Source organism: Ursus americanus, chromosome 18, assembly GCF_024610735.1.
Source record: "Ursus americanus isolate L20-20 chromosome 18, mUrsAme1.1.p, whole genome shotgun sequence".
NCBI classification, from domain to species: Eukaryota; Metazoa; Chordata; class Mammalia; order Carnivora; family Ursidae; genus Ursus; species Ursus americanus.
In genome coordinates this window covers 9,053,648-9,074,161 of record NC_142144.1, presented here as the reverse complement: position 1 = coordinate 9,074,161, position 20,514 = coordinate 9,053,648, and the positions used below count along the sequence as shown (strand labels likewise).

General features: G+C 42.5%; 1 long non-coding RNA gene across 2 annotated transcripts in view; it reads left to right on the top strand.

Moving 5' to 3' along the window:
* The window catches only part of LOC123788084 (uncharacterized), a 36,622-nt gene extending 17,683 nt beyond the window's left edge, over window positions 1-18,939 (top strand). Inside the window, exons 2-5 of one of the 2 annotated variants that reach the window (XR_015727543.1) lie at window positions 5,960-6,001; window positions 17,246-17,396; window positions 17,537-17,593; window positions 17,810-18,939. This is a non-coding gene — a long non-coding RNA (uncharacterized LOC123788084). Of the gene's footprint in view, window positions 1-5,959; window positions 6,002-17,245; window positions 17,594-17,809 lie in introns of both variants that reach the window. The other variant, XR_006778407.2, reaches the window with a different exon arrangement.
* The last annotated feature ends 1,575 nt before the right edge of the window (window positions 18,940-20,514 follow it).

The following is a 20,514-nucleotide window of genomic DNA, read 5'->3' as shown; positions in this document are numbered from 1 at the left end:
ATCTACCTGGCATTAATTTTTATATGATGTATAATTTTTATATGGAATTATTAGGAATTTTATTTTGTCTTTTCCTCATATGGATAACAAGTAATTCCAGCATTATTTTCCCCTTTTAACTTTTTACTTTAAAAAATTTCAAGCATATACAGAAATACAGAAAATAGAATAATAAACCTCATTTACTAATCATCCATGAATGTTCATTTCATGGCCGATCTTGTTTTGTCCATAGCACCAATCATTCCCTCTCCTGAATTAATTTTAAAGCAAAGTCAGACATCATATAATTTCATCTTTAAATATCTGAGCATGAATCTTTAAAAGATCAGGTCTCTTTTGAACCACAGAAGCATTATTATATCTAAAAAAAACATTAATTTCTTAATACCAATAAACAAATCTCTACAAATCATGTCATAATTTTCTTTTTGCAGTTGGTTTGAATCAGAATCCAAATAAATTACACATATTGCTGTTGATTGAATTTTCTTAGGTCTGTTTTAGCATATGAATATCTCCTTCCTCTTCCCCCCCCCTTGAAATTTATTTATTAAAGAAACTAGACTGTTGGTTCTGTACAGATTCCCACATTCTAAGTTTTCCTGACTGTATATTTGTGATGGTACCATTCAACATGTTCCTCTGTCCTGGTGTTTCCTGTATGCAGTGAGAGACCTGATGGCATTCAGATACGACATTTGGCAAGACTACTTTGTCCAAGATTTTGTGTGCTCCCATCAGCAGGTTTATAATGTCTAACATCACATATTTGGGATATTAACAACCATTATGTGCCTAGATCCATTACCTCATCAGGCTTGGAAAATGACAGTATTCTAATTCCATCGTTCCATTATCCTTCACTACAGCATCGCTTATTGAACAGTCCGTTCATTTGTCACTCATTTGTACTGGTCCCATATACACGCGGCTCGGTTTCCAGACTCTCCTTACTGTTCTTTTGACCTAGTTGTCCTGGCACTAATGGCACATTATTTTAATTACTCTAGCTTCATCACAAGTCTTCATATTTGGCAGAAGAATACATCACAGAATACGTTAGCTTACCCACACATACACTGAGAAGAAAGCTCTTCTTGACCCTTTATGATTCCATACATATTTTGGAATCTGCTTATCAAAGTTCCGAGGAGAACTCCCTTGGTGTTTTGGAATCACACCGTGTCAAATCTATGTTGCTGGTGAGAGAGAATTGCCGTCTTTGTCATACTGAGTCTTTGTATCCACTAACATGAGTTAGTTATCCATTCGTTTAGACCTTATCCTTCAGGGACGTTTTATAATTTTCTCTTCAAAGTTCTTACACATCTTATGGATGTCGTCATTGTGAATGGTGTCTTCTTTTTTTTTTTTTTTTAAAGATTTTATTTATTTATTCGACAGAGATAGAGACAGCCAGCGAGAGAGGGAACACAAGCAGGGGGAGTGGGAGAGGAAGAAGCAGGCTCATAGCAGAGGAGCCTGATGTGGGGCTCGATCACAGAACGCCGGGATCACGCCCTGATCCGAAGGCAGACGCTTAACCGCTGTGCCACCCAGGCGCCCCTGGTGTCTTCTTTTTGAATTACACTTTGTAACTGTTACTGGCGTATAGGAATGCAATCAATTTTTATATATGGGATTTGTATTTAGCAGGCTTGAGGAACTCTATTATTCTAATAGTGGTGTTGGTAGATTTTCCTGGAATTTTTTCAAACGTAGGCAGTGATTTTTAAATCTGAGAATAATGACAATTCTGTCATGTCTAATCCATATATCTTTTTTCTTTTGTCTCCTCAATTGTATTTATCTAATGTTGACTGCAAGTGGTGATAGCGATCTTTTTTTGCTACTTTCTGAATTTCACAGAAATGCTTTTGCTATTCACCAACTATCACGTATGTTGGGATTTCCCCTTTTTTTGAATTTATTTTTTTCCAGCTTTATTGAGATATGATTGACATATAATATTGTGCAAGTTTAAGGTGTACCGTGTGATGATTTGATATATGTATATATTACAAAATGATTATCATAATAAGGTTAGTTAGTACATCCTCACCTCACATAATTACCATTTTTGTTGTGGTGATGGTGGTGGTCGTTGTGAGAACATTTGAGATTTACTCTCTTAGCTCCTTACATATGTACAATACAGAAATATATAGTCACTATGCTGTACGTACCCTAGAACTTACTTATCTTGCAGCTGGAAGTGTATGCCCTTTGACCAATACATGCCCCTTATGGACCAGGTCAGCTCCTTTCTGCTTCCTAGGTAACTTTTCATAAATAAGCATTCTGTTTTATCACATGCTTTTCCCCACATATGTTGAGGAGGTGATAATACGTTGTTTGTTTTTTTAATAGTACTGGGCTGTGGGGCACCTGGCTGGCTCAGTTCGTGGAGCACGCAACTCTTGATCTTGGAGTCATGGGTTTGAGCCCCACAGTGGGTGTAGAGATTACTTTAAAAAACAAATAAAAATTAAAAAAAAAAATATATATATATATATATATATATATAACTGGACTAATTACATTAATATTTTTAAATGCTAAACTATTTGTGTGTGCCTCAGATAATCCCTACTTGTTATAATGTCTTGCTGCATTTTTCACTCATTGCCCAATTTGATATTTTATTTAGATTTTTACATCTATGTTCATAAGTAAGAGTGTCTTATAACATGCAGTGCTTCCCGCTTCCTTGTCTGTTTTGGTATTAAGCTTGTCCCTGCTTCCTAAAATGTGTTAAGGAGCTTTCCCTTTTTTTCCTCCCATTCACTAAAACATGTTGCAAAGAATAAGGATTTTCTATTCCTTGAAGTTTTAATAACTGACCTATAAAATCATCAGTGCTGGATAATTTTGTTTTGTTTCTGTGGGTGGATTCTAAACTATGGCTACCATTTTATTAGTGATTAAAAAATCTATGCAGGTTTCTTCTTTCTTCTTGGATCACTCTTATAAATTACACCTATTCATGAGATTGTTCAAATTTTTAATTTATTGTTATAAACTTCTTTGCAGTGTCCTCCTGTGATGTATTATATCTGAAGTTTTGTTCCCCTGCTTTTCATCCTTAATATTGTTTATTTGTGCCTTCTCTCTTTTATCTTGATAAATCATGGTAGAAGTTCAGATATTTTATTAGTCTTTGCAAAGAACTGATTTAGGGACTTAAAAAATCTTCTCTACTGTTAATTTTTTAAAAGATTTATTTATTTATTTGAGAGAGAGAGAGAGAGAGTGAACACACAGAGGGAGAGGCAGAGGGAGAAGCAGACTCCCCGCAGAGCAGGGAGCCCAATGAGGGGCTTGATTCCAGGACCCCGGGATCATGACCCGGGCCAAAGGCAGATGCTTAACTGACTGAGCCATCCAGGTGCCCCTTCTTTCTACTGTTAATTTAATTTGTACATGATTGATTCCTGTTTTCTTTATTCTCATTTTTATCATTGTCCTTTGAGTTTACTTAATTACTCTCTTGCTAACTACTGGAATTGGACACTTAACTCAGTGTTTTTAAAATATGGTACTTTTATTTTTGTTAAATTTTCTAAATGGGGTGTGTTAGCCATCTATTTGTAATTTATTTCTAATTTTATTTGTTGTCAGAGTGTGTGGTCTGCACATCTTTGAGTTTTCAAAGACTAGTCTGGTCTAGTTCTTGGTTATTTTGATAACTGTTCCATAGATGCTTGAAAAGATTGATTCATCTCTAAATTTTAAGCACAGAGTGCTAAACAGATTTACAAGTTCAGGTGTGTTAACTGTATTATTCAAGTCTTCTTTATCTTTACTAATTTTATTTTTCAACTGCTTGACATTTATGTGAGAGAGAGTTCGTTAAAAATCTCCCTCTGTGGTTGTGGATATGTCTGTTTTTCCTTATAATTCCAGTCATGTTTGGCTGTATACATTTTGAGGTTGTTGTTAGGTGCATACAAGTTTAAGATTCTTAAATCTTTTGGGGGGGGTGCAGAGAGAGAGGGGAAGAGAAAAGCAGGCTCCATGCCCAGCATGGAGCCCAGTGCGCTGCTTGACGTCACGACGCTGAGATCACCACCCAAGCCAAAATCAAGAGTCCGAAGCTTAACCGCCTGAGCCACCCAGGTGCCCCAGGATTCTTACATCTTTTCCCTTAATTGTTTTGTATCATTATGTAACATCACTGTTTATCTCTATCTGCTTTTGCCTCAGAATCTATTTTGCCAGATGTTAATATAACTACACCACCTTTTAAGTTATTTTTTAATTAAATTTCTCTGATATACCATTTTCTGTTCTTTTATTTTCAATCTTTCTGAGACATAATCTTACATTGCTTATAGCTGTTCACTTTTTTTCTCCCCCAATCTAAGCAGCTTTGTCTTTTAACTGGCAGAGTTGGTCCACTTACATTTATTTTTAATATGAACATTTGTTAATATAATATATTATAGTATATTAATGTAATATAATAATAACCTTATTTTGTGCTCTTTCCTATGCCTTCTCTTGATTTATTCTCTCCCTGCCCCTATTTTCTGCCTTGTATTTGATGGATCAGATTTCTTTATTCCCTCCCTTCCTTTGTTCTCCTCCAGTGGCTTAGAAGTTTTAGCATCTATTTCTCTGCTTTCAGATGATAAGCTTACATTTTTATAACGCATGCTTGAACTACCAAAGTCGGAAGTTCGTCGGTATTCATACCCTCCTCCTAACCTGTTCAGGGATCGGATGACCACTCCCTCCCACACTGTGTATGTTATTTTGTCTAGAAATCTAATTCCACATTATTTTAAGACTTCTCCAAATTAATTCTCTATTTAATAGCTGGTCTCCTCACTTCAGGGCTAGTGAGCCTCGGTTTGTACACCTGCAGCTCTGGCTTTTGAAAACATCCCTCTTTATTTCTCACATCTGGGCATTTTCATTTATATGTATTTGTGTGTGTGTGTGTGTGTGAGAGAGAGAGAGAGAGAGAGAATGAATAGGTCTGTATTTTGAAAACTTTGTGGAATATTTTATATAGAATTTCTAGTAAGATTCTAGATGACAGAAAAAAGGGGTGCCACATTATTTCAGTTTGCCATGTTGAGTGGCACCCCAGATTTTTTGGCATTGATGTATATGCACTTAGAGAAAATACAGTTTGTTTTGCTGTGGATTTTTTTTAAAACTTATAGAGTATCCTATTGTATATGCTATTCTGTATCTTTTTCTATCAGTAATAAGCATCTTCCCTGTCAATATCTATGCATCAAACTGATTTTCACTGTTGCAGTTTATTGCATTGTATGGATTTAATATAGTTTATTCAACCACATTTTGCTTGGACACTAAGATTATTTCCAGATTTTGCTGTTAAAGGGAATGTTGCAGTTAAAATCGTGTACAGGCTGCCTTAGGAATGCATGCCAGTGTTTCTGTAAGATAGAAGCAAAGATGTGGTATTGTCATGATATAGAATATGCATTTTTTTTCATTTTGATCCTGCTCAAATGCCCTTCAAAGTGGGAATGCCATTCTATGTACATTTTCATAGACATTTTATATTCCTGTCATAATGTATAAATCTGTTACCCCCATCCCGTCAACACTTGTTATACTTGAACTTGAAAAAAATTTGCTGAACTCATGGCTGCAATTATCCCTTTATTTTACTTTGCATTTAGTCCCCTGATTACTAGTAAAATGAAACCTCTTTTCTGATACGATTACTGACCATTTGCATTTCCTTTTCTGTGAATTGCCTGTTCATATTCTTTGTCCATTTCCTAGTCTAGATAGTTTGTTTTTTTCTTAATGATTTGTTAAGAATTATGGCTTATAGAGTAGTCAACTTTACTAAACGTTGCATTTATGGCTTTTGGTTTTTGTGCTTTATTTAAGAAGTTTCCCACACCCCAGGTTGATTGTACAATCTCCTATAATTCTCCTAACACAATTGTTTTGTGTTTTGCTTTAGGACTTTAACCCATTGGAACTTTTTCCTTATGGATAGTGCGAGGTAAGGATCTACTTTTATTTTTTCATATGGGAGGCTTCTGTCGAGTGGTGTATAACTTCCTCACGCATTTGATATTGCATCCTATTTAGACTAGTAAATCAATGGACAGGATATATCTGAACTCTACTCAGTTCTCTTACGTATTGATTTGTCTCCTCCTGTACCAATGTCACACCATTTTAATTTCTCACCATTTTAATTTACGAAGTTATGAATCTTACAGACAGAAACATAGATTATGTTTAATGTTTATTTGGTCCATTTGTGTATATTTGTTCTTCCATATTAATTTTAGAATCATTTTGTAAAATTCCATGAAAAGTCCTCTTGAGTTGCAATTGATATTATATTGACTTTAAAGATTATCTGAGGGAGAATTTCTTTCATACTCTAAATGCTTTGAGCTTTTTATTTGTTCAACTTGCCTCATGAACTTCTTATTTTATTGCATTTCGGTGAGAAAATGTAGCCTTCTTCCTATAATAAATATTTATTGAGCACTGACATTATGGCGGCCACTGTGCTAGGCACTGAGAATCAGTGGTGACAAGACAGTCATGTTCTCTGCCCTCATGTGGCTTAAACTTCTTAATATTGCCTTCGTGGGCTAGAAAAATCTTTCATTTTAAAAAAGATGCCATGTGGAACATCTAAGATGATGTATTCTATGTAAGTAGGTGATAGATTTTGAAATATATCTTGTAAATAATCTTATTAATGAAATTACTCATATCTTCCATATTTTTATTTCTTTTTGCCTACTTGATTTGACAAAGCGATGCAATAATATTAAGGTATCCTATTAGGATTGTGATTTTGCCAAATTCATCTTGGTATTTCTAATAGCTTTTGCTTTGTATATTGCTTTTTTAAAAAATGCTACCATTTATTAGATTTTTTTAATAAAGAAAATGTTAAAGAATATCCCATAATCCCACCATCAACATAATCCTTACCAATTCCCCAAACACACACACACACACACACACACACACACACACACACACACGTTAGGAAATTCAGATTATACAGAAAACAAAAATTCAGGTTTCCTGCTTCACTACCCCTCTTGCCGAAGGCAGCCACTTTTGACAACTTGGCAAATTTTGCCTGAGATCACCTTCTTTCCCTCTAGCATTGTTCCACAGAGCCTCATGTTTCTGGAAAGCCAGTGATGCACAGAACTCTCTCTAATGATACAGCTCCCATGTGTCTTGGAGTAGGTGTTTTTGGGGCTGCGCCCAGCTCCCACTGCCAGTGCCTCTTGCTTTGGAACTGCTTAGGCCCTTCTAGAGCAGTGCTTTTCAGACATTTATGTGCACACAGATCCCTGGAGACGTTGATAAAAAGCAGATTCTGATTCAGCGGGTCTAGAATAAGACCCGAGATTCTGCATTTCCAACAAGCTCTCAGGTAATAGCCCGGGCTGCTGGTTCTTCAGCTACACTTTGAAGAGCAAGGTCCTGTCCTTAAACTTGTCTGCCCTTTGGAATCCCCTGGGGAGTTTTATAAACTCCGAATGCCTGGGTACCACCCCCCAGAAATTCGGATTTAATTGGTATGGGTTGTAGCCTACACAGGGCAGATTAAAAGCTCTCCAGGAAATTCCAGTGTGAGAACCACTGTTCTAAAGAAGCTCTCGTCCTCATCTCCATGCTTCGCTTTTGCTGCAAAACCGCCCACGGCACTGAAGGTTCGATCGAACCTGTTTCCCTGGGGTCCTGGCAAGGACCAAGATCCCCACCGTGTGCTCGAAGGGTGCCGACTCATTCTGCTCCGTGCCTCAGGGAGACCTTTCCCTGCAGTTTCATGTTCTCCGGGGTTTCACCTTTCAGGAGGGCACTGTTTTTGTCTTAGGAGGTCTCCCAGAGGGAGAGAGAATGAAGTCAGAAGGTCTGGCCGTACGGAAAGCATCCCCTGAGCAAACAAATCGTGCCCAGGCCTCACTTCGTAAATAGGATAATCCTGCCCCGGAGATCTCACCTAGGCCTGCCTCCATCTCTCGTTGTCCTGCCCGGCCCCCATTCCATCCGTCATACCTTTGCAGTGCCTTTCCTTAAAAAATGCGGTTCTCAAAGTGGGGTCCCTGGGCAGCAGCCTGACCATCACCTAGGAATTGGTTAGAAAGTCAAGATTCTTGAGCACCTCCCCAGTGCTACTGATCGGAAACTCTGGGGGTGGAGCCCAGAAATCCGTATTTTATCAAGCCCTCTGGGGGACTCTTATGCCTCCTCGCATGGGAGAACCCTTGCCTAAGATGCTGACTGATTTATTTGACCTGGGGTGGTGCTCAAGTGTCACTGTGTTGAAAAGGTTCCCCAGATGATTCTCATGTGCAGCCAGGGCTGTGAACCACTGCCTTAAACAGTCCTCAGTCCTTAGATTTATCAGGCCATTCTCTTAGGGGCCAAGTAATAACCCGATCTCCAGCTACAACGGGTTCCATCACCTTGAGGCACACTTTGTAATGCTTCTAGTATTTTGTGCTGATCTTCTTCCTCTTTCCTCTCAAATTTGTCCAGATTTTCTGTAACTCCTTGGTTTAGATGCCCTGGTGTCTTGAGAGGTCCCAGTTGCTCCAGTGATATAATACACTGTGTGTGTGTGTGTGTGTGTGTGTGTGTGTGTGTGTGCAGATGTACATGTAGGTACGTGTGTGTGAGTGCACGTGCATGGGTATGCCTCTACATGTGTGTACACACGTGTGTGTGTGTGAAAGAGACCATTTCCCACAGGCTCCCTGGATATGGTTCCCTTGGGGAGAATCGTTCCAGTCTTCTCTGGCGTATTTCCTCACGCACCATTGCTGGTGTAATAACAGCTGAGATGTGGCCCCTTCTGTAATGCTCAGTCTACCTTTCCCTTTCATATTAGTCTCTTCTGCCTTCAAGGTCCCATTTGATTGACATTTCATAGCCATCCAGTCTGCTCCAAAGTCCTCAGTGTTTCTCTTCCTCCACTCAGTGGGGCTGTTTTTAATTGTTTTCTTTTTCCACTGCTGCTCTGATGGTCTGAAGTATTCTTTTCTCCGTATAACCTCAACTTTCTGGACAACTTAATTCTTAGAGACAAAATCCTCCAAGGACAGGATTTCTTAACTTCTCTGTAGTTTTTGGGTTTACAATCATTTTATTGAGTTATTTCTCTGTGAACCTAAGAAGACAGCACATCTCTTTGTAACAGATTCCCGTTTCCTTTTTATTTGTACATTAATAAAATACGCTGTTCTTCTGAGAGTGAAGTCTCAATTTGGATCTCTAAAATCCAAGGCTATGATTATTCCAGAGCCAACTTCGGACCACATGGTGGGGAGCATGACCCGTAAGAGCCTATGGGCATAGCCACATAAATGCGCAGCTTCCCCTGGCCCTGAATGTACCATAAAACAACATAGAAGGGCATGGAATTTCAGCCGCCTACTTGTGCTCTCTACCCTACTCTCATACTAAGAGTATAAAGGTGGAGGCTCACGTGTGTACGTTGTGCAGCACACATGGGACTCGGGCACAGTATAAATGTTATGAAAACAAGAGTAAAAACAAAAAGTAGTTGGTCCTCCCCTTAAGGTCTAAATAACATTGTAGGTGCATGATGGCTCCCAAGATGTGCATGTCTTAGTCTCCAGAGCCTGTCATGGTAAAAGGGATATGCTGACGTATTAAGTAAAGGATCTTGAAAGTAAAGAGGATCAGACTAGATTATCCCAGTGAGGTCTACATGTAATCCCAAGAGTCCCCATAAGAAGGAGGCAGGAAGTTCAGGGTGAAGAAAAGCGGATATAACAACAGAAGCAGAGAGAGGTTGGAAGATGCGGGGCTGCTGGCTTTGAAGATGAAGGAGGGGGTCATGAGCCAAGGAGTGCAGAGGGCTTCTAGAAGCTGGAAAAGGCAAGGAAAGAGATTCCTCCTGGAGCCTCCAGAGGCAGTTCAGCCTTCGCAAGACCTCGATTTTGACCCAGCGAAACCCACTTTGGGCTTGTGACGTCCAGAACTGTAAGACAATAGATTTGTGTTGTCTTAAGCCACTAAGTTTGTATTAGTTTCTTAGAACAGCAATCAGAAACGAATACAGTATATTGACAGGGATAAAGGGCTTTCTTTTCCCTCTAATCAGAGCATCCCCCCTGCTCTGCCTGTCTGCTGGGGCCCCACAGCTGCTGACATCTGCCGAGAGCCACCTGCGTGGCCCACGCCAGAGTGCGCACTGTGTATTCCAGGGCAAGCTGTAGCAGCCCTTACCCTGAGGCCTGGATGGACCCGCACAACCCACTTGTGCTGAGGCCCATGCCTGTATCAAAGCAGCAACTCACCGGTGAAAACAACCTGATGGCATAGCCCCACCCAAACCCGCAGCCCTCAAATGTTAATTTGCTCCCCAAATTCCACTCCTAGTCCAATACGTGTAAGCCCGATGCATCAGATGGTAACCCTCCCCTGAATGAGCCTCCCCACCCACAGTGGAGCCCTCTCCTCCCTGAGGATCAAGCCTGCGCCTGCGCATTTAAGGCTTGGAGGAGATGTCGAGAATGGGGGCTTCCCGTGGACAGCTGGCTCTGAGAACGGAGCAGGGAAGGGGCCGAGCTGCACCCTGTTCTCCACCCCGAACTCACCTCCAGAGCAAGTCCCACCCCTCCTTCAGGGAGAAGTGAGTGGATGGGCCGAGAGTTGGGGTTACACCGATGGAGCCCCATCCTTGTGGAAACACCAGGAAGGGGGTGATGGGTTTTTCTTGGCATATTTCTTGTAGACCTGTGCAGTCTGTGTCCCTGGCTCCCCACAGCAGCCCTTTGGGAGTGGGGTCTTGTTGCACTTTCATCAGTAAAGCAGGACTCAGAGGAGTGAGACAGTTTTCCCACAAGAGTAAGTGGCAAAGATGGGATTCAAACCCACATCAGTCTGAATACATGTTGGGTTTTTTTTTGTTTGTTTGTTTTAAGGGAAAGGCAAAAACTATCTCATTTACAACAGATGAGGTAAGCCTGGGCAGGAGCACCTCAAGTGGATAGGTTGTTTGAGGGACCATTCTTTCCAGTTTTCCCACCAATTTATCCTGTGCACATTTTCTGATCCCGCAGTAGAGAGGAATTTGTGTGCTTTGTATTTACGCTAACTGTGTACATCTTCCCGGCAACCACCCGGGTTCCATTCTATTATTATCCTTATTTAACAGTTGAGGAAACTGAGACTCAGAAAAAGAGTAACAACTTGCCCACAGTCGTAGAGCTAAAAAGTGACAGAACTGGGATTCCATGTCCCATGTCCACATTCACCACTGGCACAAAGAATGGATGAAATGGAGTAGACCATACCCTTTGTGGAATATATTGCTTCCGGATAGGGCAGGAGAGCGCTGCTCGGTAGAAAGCATATTTAGTCCCATGTGTGAACCTGACCTGGCACAGGCAGGCTGCCTCTTAGCTCTGGTTGGCTGGATCATAAAATAGATCTGGCATTGTCACTCCCCTACTGAAAATCCTCTGTGGCTCCACATTGCTCTTGGCAACAGTTTCAACTGTTTTAAGACGGCCTGAGGTCCTGCTGGGTCAGGTTCCTGTTCATCTTGCTAGCCTCATTTTAAGCCACCTCCCAATTTCTCCTTTTTAAAAGTGATTTTTAAATTACATATCAAAGTTTATGTACATGATATAGAGTTAGATAGCAGCATAAGGTTTAGAACAAAAAACAGGGGTTCCTATTACATCCTCAGTTTCCCCTCATGAGATTGCAACTTTCAGGTTTTAGTGATCTCTTCTGCTATTTGCCTTTGTATTTCAAGGCAATGGTTTATGCTGCTAGTTCCACATTTTTAAAGAAAAGTCTGTTGACCTTCTAGTGAGAATCAGATGAAGATTTAGTTCCTTTACATTACATCACACTTCCCTTCCCATCCTTCCAACATGATTACATCACAACTTTTGTTAATCGAATACTCAATATTATATAATTAGGGCCATGCAGAGATTAGTCACAGCTGAGCCATGTAGTGTACTATTAATACATTCTTTTCCTGTACAACTTTTGTTTTTCCCAGAGTTAATAGTTCATTTGTTTTTTATATTTACCTGGTCTGATTATTTTTTTTTCAAAGATTTTATTTATTTATGTGACAGAGAGACAGCCAGTGAGAGAGGGAACACAAGCAGGGGGAGTGGGAGAGCAAGAAGCAGGCTCCCAGCGGAGGAGCCAGATGTGGGGCTCGATCCCAGAACACCAGGATCCGCCCTGAGCCAAAGGCAGATGCTTAACGGCTGAGCCACCCAGGCGCCCCTGGTTTTCTGATTCTTGACCACTTCTGCCTCAAACTTGCCAATGAACTAAAATGCCCCTCCCAGTATGGTCAACCTCATCAGGTAATCTATCATAATTTTTTTCTCCACTGGACACAGCTTTCCTCTGGACTTCCATATTCCCGTGATGCTCCAGGGTGATTTTTCTCAAGACCTCCCTGGCATATGACTGTCATCTTGGTACATTTCTTTCCCATCATTCCCGGTTTTCCCTTTGCCTTTCTGTTGGATCTCATTTCCCATATTCCATGCTTTTCTCTTTCTTAGTTTTCTCCCTCATTAGCTGTAGCATATCTTCTTAGCATCCTGAAAAGGAATGCAGAGGCGCTGATAATATATTTTTAAATTTTGCAAGTCTAAAAATGTATTTGTTCTTCTTCCACAATTAACTGATAACTAGGGGAGACTCAGAATTCTTGGCTGGAAATTATTTCCCCTTATCTTTTGTAAGTCTTTACTCCACATCTTCTAGCTTCCTGAGTTGCTCTTTGGAAATTCCATATCATTCTGGTTCCCAATTCCTGTGTACAACTTTCTTCATTTCTGGCAGTTTCTAGGATCTCTCTTTATTCTTGGTGTTCTAAAATTTCATAATAATATGCCTAAATTTTCTCATATTTTACTTTCTATTTAAAAAAATTATCTTTATCTTTTTATTCTAACTTCTGGGTTCTCTTAACTTTATCTTCCAGCTTTTCCATATTCTCTCAACATTCACTTAAAAAATACATAGATAACATTCTAATCTCATTTTTTGGCTGCAGTGTCTTATCTTTCAGAGGGTATTATTTATAGAGGTTTATTCAAATGTTTCCTGGCTCCCTGTATTGTCTCTCTTTCCTCCTACTCACTTTTTCCTAAATCTCTGGTCTCTGTCTTTCATTCTAGAGTCTTCTACAGATATCTGGTGATAATTGGCTGTCATTCGTATTTCAAAGTATTGTGTATGGACCTGACTAGAAGCTCTGTGTACGTGGGTAGGGTTCACCCAGGGTGATCTCACAGACACTGGCTATTTCATTGGAGGGCCCTTGGTGGTCTCTGTAGACCTCTTTCCTTGGGCCAGACAGTTTTCCCAGAAAAGAAGTTTTTCATTTGCCTGACCTGGAGAAAGAAGGAGGCATGGAGAGAGCTCTAAGCCCCTCTGCCAGCATCCTGTGAGCACCAGGAGAGGACAGGGATGCTAGTTTTAGTGTGGGCCTCACTCTTTGCTCAGCTGATGGTGCAAGTCCAGAGTCTCTGGCCAACCTCTCGGAGGGTAAACCTCGTGTCTATAGCTGTGGTGGGGGATGTGGCTGGTCCCCTGACCAACTGAGGCTTGAACCTTGTTTCTTGTGTTACTCCCTCCCAGCCCCCTTCGGAAGTACCTAAGCTCCATCCCTGAGCCTTTTCCAGATCCCTGGGGCCAATTGGTTTGCTCCTAGTTGGCTTCCCTTCCTGCAGGCTCAGATTTCAGCTTTGCCTGCTCTGCAAGTCAGTTGCCATCATCTATTTTCCTAGCTTCCAAAATTTAGTTAATAACTCCATCTGCTTTTGTTTCCTCTCCTATTCTCTTTATCCTGTGGGTTTATACATCTTTAAATTCCATTAAAGCCCATTTTGGTAAGATTTCAGGAGTGAGTAGAAACAAACACTTCTTTGACCATCCATTTTACCTAAAGTTCCCTAACTTTCTTCATTGTTTTCTTTGCTTGAGCCATATCTGTTCTCTTTGATTCTTTTTTTTTTAGATGTATGAGGTTTTTTGTTTTTTTTTAAGATTTATTTATTTTAGAGAGCGAGAGCGTGTGTGTGTGCATGAGTGAGCGGGGGAGGGGCAGAGAGAGAGGGGGAGAAAGAATCCTCAAGCAGACTACCTGCTAAGTGTGGAGCCAATGCAGGGCTTGATCCCAGGACCCTGAGATCATGACCTGAGCCAAAACCAAGAGTTGGACACTTAACTGGCAGAGCCACCCAGGCGCTCCTCTCTCTCTCTGATTCTGAAACATGTTACGTTCCTTCCTGCCACTGGGCCTTTGCACATGCTCTTTCCCCTCTCCTGGAACACTCTCTCCTTCTTTCACCCGCTCTTCTCTTGGCTGTGACTTATCATACATATCTCAACTTAAAAGTCACCTCTTCAGACAGACCTCCCCGATCATGAGCCTTCTTTCACCCAAAGCAACTCTAGCAGCTACCTCTGCACAAACCAGAACTGCTTCTTCTGGATCCTCTAGAGCCCCCTGCCTCCATCATATACGCAGGAGGTTTTCAGAAGGAGGGAGAGAAAGGAGGAAGGGGCATTTCCCCCCAGAGCCTTGAGCATCCTGCTGGAAGCCCCCAGGCCTGGCGATAGCCTCATCCACCCTCTAACCATATGTCAGCTGCCCTAAGAGCTGAGCTGGTGCCTGAGATCCCTCCCAGCTGTCGGCCAAGAGTGAAAGATCAGCGGAAACAAGGCCTGCCCTTTGTCCTCTTGGCCTCCGTGCTCATCTGGGACTTTTTACTCACACTCTGTTTATCTCTGTCTCTGTTACATCTCTGGGTCTCAGCCATTCCTCTGTGTCTCTCAGTGTGTCTCTTTTTGTCTCTATCTGAGTCTCTCTCTCTCTGGGCCCCTGTTCTCACCCCACTCATCTTTCTTTCCTCCTCCTCGCCTCCCTCCTTCTCATCTCCCATTCTCTCTCTCCTTTCCCATCCACCCACCTCGTTTTCCCTTTGTCTTTCTCCACATTCCTCCTGCTCCCTCTCTGGCTCTGAGAATGCCTCTCTCTGCCTGGTACCCCCCCCCCCCCCGCTCGCGCGCACACACACACACACACACACAGCACCTCTGAGCCCTTCCCTGCCTCTGTTCAGGTGCACGGTTGGTGGGGGCCTTCCTGCAGTGGGGCCCCAGGTGTGGTGTGGCCTGGTGGCCGGCCGGACCGCCTGCTGTCTAACACTCTTGTAAGGTTACTATTTATCTAGTGCAACCAAAGTTGGCACACACATCTGGCGCCTGGTACTTAGTGCAATTATTTATGATTTCCACCAAGATTTAAAAGCTCATCGCCGGCCTTGTAATGCAGTAACTGATTGCGCTGCTAATGTAATTAAGAAAAGATTATGATGTCCACGTGGCGTACCAGATGGTGGCATTCATAGTAATCGGCGCGCACAACTGGCAGACAACTGCACAAGGGCAGCCGAGCGGAGGCAGCTGGAGACCAGCGTCTTCCTCCAGCCACTCAGAAAGGACAGAGGCTGCTGGGAGTGCTGGACAGTGCAGGGTGGGAAGCGGAGGGGACAGGGAGGGGTAAGGACAGCTGGAGAGGGTGGGTCCCTCTCCCCTGACCTGCAGCTCCTAAGCTGGCCTCTTTGTTACTGCTCCCCCACTCACACACACACTCACACACACATCACACACACAGGCACCCACGACACTCAAAGTGCCATAAGTAAGGGACTCGTTCCTTCATTTACTCAAAAGTATTAAATGGCTACTTTGGTTTGATTTTGCAACTAGTTGTGCTAAGCCTGGGAACCGTATTGATCAATAGAGCAGACATGATCCCATTCCTTATGGAGCTTGACAGACTAGAGAAGGAATAAGCATTGATCGAATAACCACAAGAATAAGTATAAATTGAATTGTGATCAGTGTTACAAATGAGAGGTGGGTGGTATTATGAGGATTTCCACGGGGTATTTAACTTGGTCAGGGAGTTCAGAGAAAGCCTCTGTGAGTAAGTGACAACCGAGATGTGATCTCACCAAGAGATGAGAGGAGAGAAAGGTGTTTCAGCAGAAGGGACACATGCAAAGGCCCTGGGGTTAGAAGAGGGGCATGGCCAATACAGTGCCCAAGAAGAGCCAAGGCAACCTTGAAGAAAAGAAACAAAACTGGATGCAAAGACTTCTAATAAAGCTGTAGTTGTTCAGACATTGTGCTGCTGGCACAAGGATAAACAAATTGACCAGTGGAACAGAGCAGAGAGTCTGGAAAAAGACCACACGTAGATGATTACCACATTTATGACAAAGGTGACACCATGGTCCAGTGGGAAAGAGGTGGCTTTTTCAATAAATGGTGCTGGGGCAATTGGATATCCATGTGAAAAAAGTGTCTCTAGACTCCTGCCTCCCATTAGACACAAAAATCAATTCCAGACGATTTGCAGAGCTAAATGTGAAAGGGAAAACAGTAAAGCTTTTAGAGGAAAACATAGGAGACCAGTCTTGTGACCTGGGAGTAAGCAAATCTGCATTAACAGGACACAAAAAGGCCAATATTTTAAATGAGAAAAAAATCATAAATTGAATGTACTAAAATCAAGAAATTCTGTCCCTAAAAAATACCAGCAAGAGAGTGAAAAGCTAACAGAGCAGGAGAAGATGTTCACAACTCAAATATTTCACAAAGAACTTGGATTCAGAATATGCTTTTTTAAATGGCTACAATCAATAGGGAAAAAAACAGGACAATTCAGTTTTTTCTAAAAAAAGGCACCTCACAAAACAAGATTTTCCAAAGGCCAGTAAACATATGATGAGGTTCTAGACTTCATTAGTTGTCAGAGAAATGCAAATGAAAATTACAATGAGATACCACCACTGCCACCTACCAGAGTAGCTAAAATTAAGAAGACAAAGTATCAAACACTGAAGAGGCTGTGAAGAGCGGGAACCCTCACGGGTCGCAGGTGGGAACGTATATTGGGACTTTTCCGGCAAACTATCTGCCATTGTCTACTAAAGCTGAATATATAGATAGCCAGTGACCCACTCTGAAGGTATATTAAATGTTTACCAAGACATGTGCTAAAATGTTCCTCGTTGTACCGCCCGTAATAGTCAAGAACTCAAAACGGCTTAAGTGCTTGTAAGTAACGTGGATGAATTTATCCGAATAGATCAGTTGTGGTATGTTCATACATTGGGACGCTACACAGAAATGCAAATAAATAATGCTTGTTATATCCATGTGAATCTCATAGGTCTATGTACAAGTGAAAGCAGACAGAACAGAAGCATAGACACCGGATTTCCATCTGTATCAAGTACGGAAATGGCAGAGTTAGCCCACGGTGTTCAAAGTCAGGAGAATAGTTCTCCCTGGGGAAGGAGAGGCTGGAACGGGACACAAAGGTGGCTTCTGGAGTTTGTGATTCTCTGTTTTGTGCTCTGGGGACTGGTCACGTGGGTTTTTTTGGTTCGTTCAAGTTCTTGCGGCTTTATACTTAGAACACGTGTGTTTTTCTCTGTATGTGTAATACTTCAATAAAAAGTGTGAAGGAAGAAGGAGCAAGAGACCAGTGTGGCTGCAGCAAGAGGAGGCTGAAGAGGTAAGTGGGGGGAAACCAAGCAGAGCCCACAGCCGTGTCAGGGAACAGTGGGAAACCATTAAGGGGTTTTAAACGAAAGTTGGGGTGGGAGTGGCAGGTGGAAAGGGGGTGATGTGATCTGGTTTGCATTTCACACAGATCAGCCTGGACTTTCGTTTACAGATGACTGACTGATCGTGTACATTTATCTCGTTTTTCTCCTCACGCTGCCAAAAGCATGGAAAGAAATAAAAAGGATATATGCTCACGGTGATGAAAAGAACCAGGAGAAGAGATACCATGGACCAGACCTTTCAATGAATTTCTGGAAGCTAAAAAGTGGACAGGAGCAAGGTGTTGATGGAGCCGCTCAAGGGACCTCTGGCTTCCGAGCAGTCTGAGGGCTCTCTTTACAAAACAGTTCGATCCCACAGAACGTGGGAGAGGCTTGATCTCAGAGATGCCACCGTGTGCAAAGGAGGGTGGGAGGAACATGTGGGGCCTAAAGCAATCTGGCAGGAAATCCACTGACTTCTGTCCCTCCCCCCTTGCGCCTACACACAGAATGCAAAGAGCAATCAAATAATAAGGGGCTCTGAGAAATAAAACAATGAATGGCTCAAATGAAAAAAGTTCAATAGAATTAAAAGATAAATTCAAGGAGATCTCCCAGAACATAAGAGCAAGGTAAAAGAGGTGGGAAATACAAGAAGAAAATAGGAATAAAGGATTTATTTAAGGATTTCAGTAACTGACTGATGGTAGTTCCAGAAAATGTTAATTTAAAGGGGGAGGTGGGGGAGGTGCAAGACGGAGAATTAACAAAGAAATAATACAAGAAATGTGCCCACAGTGGAAGGACACGAGTCTCCAGAATAGATCCGCTGAATGCTCGAGAAAATGAATGCGTGAAAATCCACCTGCAGACATGTTGACATGAAATGTCAGAACCGCAGAAACAGAAGCCATTAAAATCTTTGGGGAAGAGAGATACGTATTACCTGGAAAGGGTCGAGTGCCAAAATGGCATCAAATTTTTCCTAACAATAGCAGATGGAATATTTTCATGTCCTCAAAATTTTGAGGATGATTTTCCATGAGAGTTTGTATGCTGGGTCAGACTTGATCAATTAAGAAGAAAAATCATCTCAGGAAATTTACCTCCAGTGCATCCTTTTTAAGAGAAATTGCTTGAGATTGTGCTCCAGCAAAAATAACAGAATAAACCAAGGAAAAGGAATATGTAATGTCCCAGAAACAATGGACCAACCCAGAAGAGCAGCAGAGACATTCCAGGAAAGAGGCAATGTGGCAGATTGAAGGGGGAATTGTCCCCATCGGAGGGGGAGTCTCCTGGGAAGGGACAATGTCACAGAATATAAAGCATGATTGCCGGGGGCGGGGGGGCGGCTGGGGACAATACAAATAGGAAAATGGCAAGTAGCACAAGGACAAAGGGCAGGTGGAAGTTCCAGAGGAACACAATATCCAAAAAGAGAATATAATCCTAATACACTGCTTGGCTCTTCAATGGACAGTATTTAAATAGTGTTTTCTGTGAGCTAAACCCTCACCTATCACAGCGGGAATTCAATTAATAACGTCTAAGATCTATAGGTCAGGAGACCGAAATGGAAGAGTGTTATCAAAAGCTATCAGAGGTGCTGTAAATAGTAGCTAAAGGGGCTGGAAGTTGCCTCTGGAGTAAGGGCTAAGGGGACTGGGGTAAATATGGGGTGGAGATCTATTGTTCTCTACCACTGCGTGTAATACTTGGATGTAATTTTTTAAATTGCAATTTCACTCCTGGCTGCAGAGTGGGAATCTCATTGGAGGAGGTCAAGGCCACAGGGAGACGGGTTAGGAGAAAATTGCAGCTGTGCAGGCGGGAAGCAAGTTTGTTGGACGAGGCTTATGGCAGCGGCGATGGGGAGAGGTCGGGTACCACTTGTTTAGGCGGGCACACACACGGGACTTGTGGAGGGTTGGATAAAGGGGTGCTGAGAAAGACAGAGACCCAGCGGTGACCCGGTTTCTTGCTTGCAAGTTTTGAGCCGACGGGAGCCGTCTCCTGAGAATCCTGGCCGAGAAGTAGGTCATGAGGAGAAAGTAGAGAGTTCAGTTGGACACACGTTGAATCGAGGTGCTTTGGAGACATTGAAGACATGATAGGTAGACAGTCAAAACACATCTCTGAAGTCAGATCAAATATCCAGGGACAGGTAGTGACTAACGCTGTTAATGCAGATGAGATCCCCATTGGGGAGAATCCGATCCAGTTGCCCTGGAGGGATTGAGTGAACAAGAGAGAGGAGTACCTGATGGTGTAAGATCGATACGAAGTCTCATGTGGTTCCAGATGGCACAGATGTAAACCTATTCACACGGTCACAGTGTCCTTACAGGCACATTATAGCCCAGACGCCCACAGATTAGCCCTTACTTTACATCATAGATCATTTAATCTCACATCCCACATGCCGAGGAGGGTCTCCCCCGGTATTTGGCTGCCCAGACAGACTCCCAGGCCACCATGCTCTGTACCCACCCTCGCCACTATTTCCAGCCCCTGCCTGTGGCTCAGACCTCCAGCGTCGGCTGCATGAACGCAGTCGCCTGAAGACTCGGGGCGGTGGGGACAGAGAACACAACAGGAAGCGGGTTAAAACTCAGTGTCAGACATCACCGTTCCTAGGACTGTAATTTTGCATTGGCCGTGACTTTGTGTGGAACCCCTGCCCCGTTCCCCGTTGGGCCCTCTTGCTGCTCACTAGCCTTTCCTCCCACCTCCTTTTGTCCTGTTTCTGTGCCCCCCCGCCCTCCGGCCTCCCGGGCTGTCCTCAGAAATTCTGCTGAGAAACCCAGCTCTCTCTTTGTTCCATCCCTTGCCTTCCAGGGCTTGCCAGGCCACTTACAACATTCAAGGGGGCCAACGATGTATT